Source organism: Thalassophryne amazonica, chromosome 12 (genome assembly GCF_902500255.1).
Source record: "Thalassophryne amazonica chromosome 12, fThaAma1.1, whole genome shotgun sequence".
In the NCBI taxonomy this organism is placed as follows: domain Eukaryota; kingdom Metazoa; phylum Chordata; class Actinopteri; order Batrachoidiformes; family Batrachoididae; genus Thalassophryne; species Thalassophryne amazonica.
In genome coordinates, this window is record NC_047114.1 from 35,319,589 (window position 1) to 35,326,697 (window position 7,109).

The 7,109-nt window shown below is 39.0% G+C and overlaps 1 long non-coding RNA gene across 1 annotated transcript; it reads right to left on the minus strand.

Annotated features, from left to right (window-relative positions):
* Positions 1 to 3,411: 3,411 nt before the first annotated feature.
* LOC117522352 lies at positions 3,412 to 4,664 on the minus strand. Its single transcript, XR_004564203.1, has 2 exons — positions 3,760 to 4,664; positions 3,412 to 3,726 (listed from the first exon to the last, which is right to left on the minus strand). It is a non-coding gene; the product is annotated as an uncharacterized LOC117522352 (long non-coding RNA).
* Positions 4,665 to 7,109: the final 2,445 nt, after the last annotated feature.

Genomic DNA, 7,109 nt, shown 5'->3' on the forward strand with positions numbered 1-7,109 from the left:
GTACTTTACACCACTTTTTACCATAATTGGAGCAACTTTAACTTTTGACCCCTGTGAAAAACTGAAATTGACCTTTCTCAGTGTTTTTACCCCGTAACTCCAGAACATAGATTCATAGATAGTCCAAACTATACCTTTTTGAAATCTTTATGATCAGACAAATAACATGAAATACATTTCAATATGATTGGAGCATTTTTAAATTTTGAACCCTGTGTAATTCTTCAATTGACCCCTTCTTGGCCGCCTATTGAAAGTTCATGTGGCCACTCAGCATTTTTAAAAGAGTAATGTCTAAGGAGTATGTGTGCCAAATTTGGTGCTTGCATCACCATTTGAAGGATCCCTCAGGAAATATTCACTTATCTGCTGTACGATTAGTAAAAGGCACATGGCAGACTGGAGTTTGCCAAAAGGCAGCTCAAGGACTCTCAGATCATGAGAAACAAAATTCTCTGGTCTGATGAGACAAAGATTGAACTGTTTGGCGTGAATGCCAGGCATCATACAACCCCTGGCAAAAATTATGGAATCACCGGCCTCGGAGGATGTTCATTCAGTTGTTTAATTTTGTACAAAAAAAGCAGATCACAGACATGACACAAAACTAAAGTCATTTCAAATGGCAACTTTCTGGCTTTAAGAAACACTATAAGAAATCAAGAAAAAAAGATTGTGGCAGTCAGTAACGGTTACTTTTTTAGACCAAGCAGAGGAAAAAAATATGGAATCACTCAATTCTGAGGAAAAAATTATGGAATCACCCTGTAAATTTTCATCCCCAAAACTAACACCTGCATCATATCAGATCTGCTCGTTAGTCTGCATCTAAAAAGGAGTGAACACACCTTGGAGAGCTGTTGCACCAAGTGGACTGACATGAATCATGGCTCCAACACGAGAGATGTCAATTGAAACAAAGGAGAGGATTATCAAACTCTTAAAAGAGTAAATCATCACGCAATGTTGCAAAAGATGTTGGTTGTTCACAGTCAGCTGTGTCTAAACTCTGGACCAAATACAAACAACATGGGAAGGTTGTTAAAGGCAAACATACTGGTAGACCAAGGAAGACATCAAAGCGTCAAGACAGAAAACTTAAAGCAATATGTCTCAAAAATCGAAAAATGTACAACAAAACAAATGAGGAACGAATGGGAGGAAACTGGAGTCAATGTCTGTGACCGAACTGTAAGAAACCGCCTAAAGGAAATGGGATTTACATACAGAAAAGCTAAACGAAAGGCATCATTAACACCTAAACAGAAAAAAAACAAGGTTACAATGGGCTAAGGAAAAGCAATTGTGGACTGTGGATGACTGGATGAAAGTCATATTCAGTGATGAATCTCAAATCTGCATTGAGCGAGGTGATGATGCTGGAACTTTTGTTTGGTGCCTTTCCAATGAGATTTATAAAGATGACTGCCCAAAGAGAACATGTAAATTTCCACAGTCATTGATGATATGGGGCTGCATGTCAGGTAAAGGCACTGGGGAGATGGCTGTCATTACATCATCAATAAATGCACAAGTTTATGTTGATATTTTGGACAATTGAAAGGATGTTTGGGGATGATGGAATCATTTTTCAAGATGATAATGCATCTTGCCATAGAGCAAAAACTGCAAAAACATTCCTTGCAAAAAGACACATAGGGTCAATGTCAATGAGCAGATCTGATTTGATGCAGGTGTTAATTTGGGGGATGAAAATTTACAGGGTGATTCCATAATTTTTTCCTCAGAATTGAGTGATTCCATATTTTTTTCCTCTGCTTGGTCTAAAAAAAAGTAACTGTTACTGACTGCCACAATCTTTTTTTCTTGATTTCTTATAGTGTTTCTTAAAGCCAGAAAGTTGCCATTTGAAATGACTTTAGTTTTGTGTCATGTCTGTGATCTGCTTTTTTCTACAAAATTAAACAACTGAATGAACATCCTCTGAGGCCGGTGATTCCATACTTTTTGCCAGGGGTTGTATTTGGAGGAAAGCAGGCACCATCCCTACAGTGAACCATGGTGTTGGCAGCATCATGCTGTGGGGATGTTTTTCGTGGGCAGGAACCACCATTAAGGACCCTTGGGCAAGGCCCTTAATGCCAAGTTTCTGCAGTTCAGTGCCTTACATGGCAGCATGTTAACACTGGTGTGTGTTTGGTGTAGTTCAGTGCCTCAAAATACAAAAAAAAAAAAACAACAAAAAAACTACCTGTTATAATTTAAAGACACCACAATTAATAATGTATTTTAAAGCTGTCTGCCACATTTAATAAAAAGGCAATGTCCACAGAGCAGCAAAATGTTTATTAGAGGTTCACACGACATTCCAGTACTTAGATGTAAAGCACAAAGATACACAACGGAAATGAACGGAGCGTGGTGGTGAAATACTTGTGCATTACTTCTCAATAGAATTCCTGCTTCGTAAATAAAACAATAAAGACTACATCAACAGTCACAAATTCAAATGTTTTCAACTTTCAAAGTTCAAATTTATAGCACTTTGACCTATAAATAACAGGAGAGGAAATCCAGGATATTGTCTCAACACTGAAAATGACAAGTATCAGCATGTGACAAAGGTTCTTTCACAGTAACATGGTCAGGATTTTGTTCATTTCAAAGATAATTTGCACAAGAACAGAGAATGAAGTTCAGATGGTACAAATTAAGCACCAGTGTAGCAGTTTGCTTGCGATTCCCTTAACTGAGCTGGCCCCTAAACCAAACTACACCTGTAAATACAAAAACCAGTGTACTATAGATGTGACGTCTCTCATATTTCACAAACGTACATTCAATGTTAAGTTATTCTCTGACGGTAGCGTTATCTTTGAGGCTTTTGATAAAAGGGCCGTCACATTCACAATTTGGGCCACAAGTTTGGTCACGAGCTAATTCATGTCAAATGTTGCACATCACAGGGTCGGTAAAGAACATTTGTGTGATGTCATCATGACTAATATGTCAAGGGTGGTCTTGGCCAATTGTGAAATGTTGGGGGGTGTCATGTGTTACCCACTTGCTGTTGTTAAATTGTAATGATGTAGGTCAAGGCAGATTTCACCATGACAGGTAGTAACCTTCCGATAATACACTTCAAAGAAAAGAATAATCAAGAAATGCTGAGGATTTGTATAATGAGACCGTTTTGTGATGTTCACACTTCTGGAAGTAGCACCATATGTAAGAACGACCAAGATGCACTGGGATTTTTCACTTTTGGCAATTCTGTGCCCCTTGTGACACAAAATGTGAAAGCTTGACAGGTGTCATGTGACAGGAAAGAAAAAAAAAATGTTCCCATGTTGGCAGAATCAGTTCAGGTAACCTAAGTATGTTTTGTTCTCTTTGAAGTGTAATGCAAAGAATTAAAAATAAAATACGAGGACAAAACCATCTTTTTAAATCTTATTTTTTTTTTATTACATTTAATCCAAAATAATCAAAACTTAGCACATTTAAAATGATCCTCATTGATAAAACTAAACTGGATTAAAGAACAAGCTGTAAAAAAAAAAGTGTAAAATGTACTTGTGTAGAGAACATTTAATACAAACTCAACTGTAGCTAGGTAAAGCAACATAAAAAGGTGCATCAAATAGAATCCTAGGTATTAATATTACTGTAACATGCTTGTGATCACTAGAATAAAAACTACTGTTACACACTAACACCCAGAAAACAGGTAGAGTTGAATTTTGGTGATGGAATATGTTCTCACTATAATATGTGGAAATAAGTTAGTTGTTCAACTAAACTGACATTTATAATTAACCCAACATTACCTTATCAAACCTAATAACTGATGTCGCAGATCATAGCCCATACCGTACACAAGCATGGAAAATGTCTACCAGCTACACTCCTGACAGAACACGCTGCAGGTGTGGGTGAAACCTGACCTGTGGACACTTGATGGAAAGGTTTTGCCAACTGGTTCCAACATAATTGCGAGTTACGTACATGGCCCATTCCCCCCACATTCTTTATTTTAAATCATAGCAGCTCAGATTTGAAGCACAAACGGCGGACTATGTGTGGCTGCTTTTATGATCAAACTTCTCCCTTACAAGATAAATGAAGCCCAAGAATGCCCCCCCACCCCCCAACACACACAACACAAATGAAATTGTTCTTCACAAGTCCAAAAACACTGACACGTCCGCATTAATTTTCCAAATCAAACAGATAATTTTGTCCATAACACCCATTTTAAAGTCAAGAAAACGATATTTGTAGGTTTCTGACCAAATGCCTGATCCCACCAAGACAATGATCTAGAACAATCATGATGTGGGACAGTTCACCCAAAAGAACTCAGGTTTATAATGTAGTGGGCAGACACACAAGATATTTATTTTGTTTAGTCTTTCATGTCAACTGTGTGTATACACACATACATATATATATATAAAAACACTGCATCCAGAAAGTATTCACAGTGCTTCACTTTTTCCACATTTTATGTTACAGCCTTATCCCAAAATAGACAAAATTAAATTTTCCCTCTCAACATTGTACACACAACACGCCTTAATGACAACGTGAAAAAAGTTTGAGATTTTTGCAAATTTAAAAAATAAAGAAAGAAAGTACATGTACATACATATTAACAGCTTTTGCCATGAAGCTCACAATTGAGGTCAGGTGCATCCTGTTTCCACTGATCATCTTTGAGATGTTTCTACAGCTTAATTGGAGTACACATGAAATAAATTCAGTTGATTGGACAGGATTTGGTAAAGCACACACCTGTCTACATATAAGGTCCCACAGTTGACGGTGCATGTCAGAGCACAAACCAAGCATGAAGTCAAAGGAACTGACTGTAGACCTCCAAGACAGGATTGCCTCGAGGCACAAATTTGCCACTTTGAAGGTCCCAATGAGCACAGTGGCCTCCAACATCCATAAATGGAAGACGTTCAGATTTACCAGGACTCTTCCTAGAGCTGGCCGCCCACCTGAACAGACCGATCGGAGAAGAAGGGCATTAAGGGCAGAACACGATGGCCACTATGTCAGAGCGCCAGCATTCCTCTGTGGCGAGAGGAGAACCTTCCAGAAAGACAACCACCTCTGCAGCAATCCACCAATCAGGCCTGTATGGTGGAGTGGCCGGACAGAAGCCACTCCTTCATAAAAGGCACATGGCAGCCCACATGGAGTTTGCCAAAAGGCATCTGAAGGACTCTGAGATCATAAGAAACAAAACTTTCTGGTCTAATTAGACAAAGATTGAACTCTTTGGCGTGAATGCCAGGTGTCATGTCTGGACGAAACCAGGCACCATCCCTACAGTGAAGCATGGTGGTGGCTGCATCATGCTGTGGGGATGTTTTTCAGCAGCAGGAACTGGCAGACTAGTCAGGTTGAGGGAAAGATGAATGCAGCAATGTACAGAGACATCCTGGATGAAAACCTGATCCAGAGCGCTCTTGACCTCAGACTGGGGCAACGGTTCATCTTTCAGCAGGACAATGAACCTAAGAACACAGCCAAGATATCAAAGGAGTGGCTTCAGCACAACTCGTAATGTCCTTGAGTGGCCCAGCTAGAGCCCAGGGGCCTCATGTACAAAGGTTGCGTACACACACAACACTATTGTTCCTTTGGCAATATTTAGAGGTGAGGCTGGGAAACTGTTTATGTGAAAATAAGAAGTCATTAGAGTGATGTGCTCATCACTCTAATGACTTCATTTAATTGTCCCAAATGAAAACCAGCACAGGCACATTTGAGCATGTGCGCATTCAAATGTTTATTTATTTTTATCTTTATGGTTTTGTGTTTTGCTGGTGAAACAAGAGCTACAAAGCTTCCTGACAAGCTCCAGATTGTCTGTGTTTAGTATTTCTCAATATACGCATACGTAAATTGTGAATGTTACACACCATCAGCTGCGGTGCACTTCAGCATTCATTCATAATGTAGTTCATTTAAGTGATGTATTGTGTTCTGCCTTCATATAACCCCAGGGGACCGTGGCTACCCACTAAGAACGTGGCCGATGACCCATTAACGAACCCAAACACCAACCAAGAGAGGCAGTACAATGAACTCCATTCCTGCACTCAGTCGTGGAGAGCGCAATCAGGACATGGCCAGTCGGGCGGACGTCAGCATCCTGTGTGGAGATGCCAGGGCCAGTGGCCCAGCCAGAGCCCAGATGTAAATCTGATTGAACTCTTGATCTCTGGAGACATCTGAAAATTTCTCCACTGTGAGATCAACAAAGTATATCTCTCTCAAATGTCTGTGCACCGACGCTCCCCATGCAACCTGATAGATCTTGAGAGGTGCTGCAAAGAGGAACGGGCAAAACTGGCCAAAGATAGCCGCACCAAGCTTCTATCATGTTCAAGAAGACTTGAAGCTGCAATTGCTGACTAAGGTGCATCAACAAAGTATTGAGCAGAGTATGAATACTTATGTACATGTAATTTCTTAGTTTTTTTTTTAAATAAATTTGCAAAAGTCTAAAACTTCACATTGTCATTATGGGGTATTATTTGTAGAATTTTGAGGAAAAATATTAATTTCATCCCTTTTGGAATAAGGCTGCAACATAAAATGTGGAAAGTCAAGCATTGAGAAAACTCTTCAGATGCACTGTAAATAAAATAAGTTGCTGTGTTTGAAGTTTAAGCAGTAAGTATATAAATGCCCATCGGAATTTGAACCGACAGTATTGAGGAATGGAGATAATACATTTTAACCGTCACCTGGGATTAAATCAAAGTGTGAGCTTCATCAATTCAGCGTTGGAAATAAGTAAATCCCATGACTGTGTAGAGACTACTTTTCTTTTTAAGCATAAAAATTGTCCCTTTATTAGATCAATAGTAAGTATGACTGTTTGACATGACAACTTTATTTCTGTCTTCTAGAGACGTGCCTTGCTGCAAGACTTCTAGCAAATGAACTCAATGAAAGCACCTAAGTAACCTTTTGTCTAAATTTTTGTTCATTTACCACAATTATTGAAGTGATATTAAATATCACGTTTTCCTATCATGCAGGCCTACTGGTGCTAGTTGTACAAATGCAAACTATAAGGTAATTCCATAGTTTTTTTCCCCCTTGATACTGTTAAATGTCAA